A 2,165-nucleotide genomic window follows, 5' to 3' on the forward strand; every position below is an offset into this window, starting at 1 on the left:
CAGATTTTTCCGTCACTGTCAAAATATTCGGTGAACGTGACCTCTGCTGCACCTCTCCAGCATCTGTATGGGAGCCTCCAGCATCTGTATGGGAGCCTCCAGCATCTGTATGGGAGCCTCCAGCATCTGTATGGGAGCCTCCAGCAGAGTAAAGCTGTCATAATAGCAGATTAATGCTCATAGTTTAAGAATGAATATGGGCGTTGATGACTGCATGTTATCAGTTGTCAGATATTTCTGGATACATTTCTCTATCCTCCCCATCGCTCACTCTCTTGTTCTGATTCCTTCCTCACACTCAGCACTCTGCCTCTGTAATGACCCCGATCTCTCCCCCATCACTCTCTAATCCCGTGATGTCCTCGCTGGCCCGGTGCTTATTATGCTGTCGGTCCCTCTCCTTGTGTGTGTGTGTGTGTGTGTGTGTGTGTGTGTGTGTGCATGTGGTGTCCCATTTTCAGTGTGTGGGTGTGTGTGTTTTCTCTCAGATTAATGAGTGCTCAGTGCTGATTCAGCACGTCCAGTCGGGTTAAACCATCAACGGTCGAGTCACACGCTGTTAAACACATGAATATACATCCAGAGACCGCAGAGAAAACATTTACATGTAGATGTGTGTGTGTGTGTGTGTGTGTGTGTGTGTGTGTGTGTGTGTGGTTTTGAATGTGAATTTTAAGTTGCACAAAGTCAAACTGCACTTGATGGATTAGGTCGTGTGTCTGTGTGTTTATATTTTCATGCGTAATGCAAATCTACTGTCTGTGTACTTGTTTGTATGAATACTGTACTGTATGCTGTATTTGCATGAGTGTGTGTGTGTGTGTGTGTGTGTGTGTGTGTGTGTGTGTGTGTGTGTGTGCCTGCACATCATCAGTGGACACTGAGACAGTGGAGGTTTTATCTGATGTAAGAAGCCAGCTGTATGTACTTTATTACAGACGCTCTGCTGCACAAACGAGGCTGGTCTCATCCAGCATTCCTAGTTATTCCTACAAATCATAATGCGTAGAAATCCCACAAAAAACATTTTGTATGTTATCCACGTAGTCGTGAACCAGGAAGTATAAAGACGGCTGAAGCACACAGCGGGTTGGATGAGTCCGTCAGACCTTTTCTCTCCGGCTCTGGAGCTCTGGAAAGAGATTTTCTTGACTTGAGAGAGAAATAATGCGGCTGCACGGAAATGCAAAAACAAAAGAAGCTCCTAGAATTATTGTTAAATGTTACCTTATTTATCTCAGAGTTGTTGTTTTTAGATGAGGGGCGGAGTCGTGCTTTACTCTGACGCTCACATTAATGAATTAATTGTCTTTTTTTCTCACAAAATAATTAAAAAGAACTGATAAGAGTATTGATTAGAGTATGAAGTATGAAGAGAATCCTAATGATACTCATCACGACTATCTATATTCACATCCCAAACATGAACTATAGGAGCCTCACTATACGAAGAGATATCTCCGTCTCTCTCCCTCGATGACAGCTGACAGGCTTTTGAAAAAGTCACGAGTCAACACTCAACATCCTCTCTTTCTTTTCTTTCTGTTTATCTGGTTGTTGACAATGGAGAGTTTTTCTGTGAGCGAGTGACTAGAGACTCAAAGAATGTGTGTGTGTGTGTGTGTGTGTGTGTGTGTGTGTGTGTGTGTGTATGCGTGTGTGTGTGTGTGTGTGTGTCCCTCCGTACTGTCACAGGCTGTCAGAGGGACGGAGACGAGTCTGACAGCCGGACTGTATTTCAGTCTCCCATTGTGACCACGTTTGGGGTCACGGACCTGCTGAGACTGCTGAGGAGACGAGAGGAGAGAAAACAAAGAAACACTACTCTGGATTCAGAATGTCCTCTTTTATATTTCATTTCTTCATCAATATAAATAATCTTCCATGAAGTGAAAACACGCTGGGAAAGAGTTAAAGATTTAAGACGGAAACACAGACAACTCCCAGAATGAAGAAGTTTCTGGTGTCGACCTGTCAATCACCGTGTAGCGATCAGTGTGTAGGGGGATCTATCAGCAGCAGTGTTATATAATATAATATAATAATATATAATGTTTTCATTATTGTATAATCACCTGAGCCTAAGAATGAGACCTTCCTATCTACACAGGGAGCACGTCTGCTTTATGGTCTGTGTGACTCTAAATGGACCATAATGTACTAAA

This window comes from Anarrhichthys ocellatus, unplaced genomic scaffold, assembly GCF_004355925.1.
Source record: "Anarrhichthys ocellatus isolate YVR2014 unplaced genomic scaffold, GSC_Weel_1.0 scaffold171, whole genome shotgun sequence".
NCBI lineage: Eukaryota > Metazoa > Chordata > Actinopteri > Perciformes > Anarhichadidae > Anarrhichthys > Anarrhichthys ocellatus.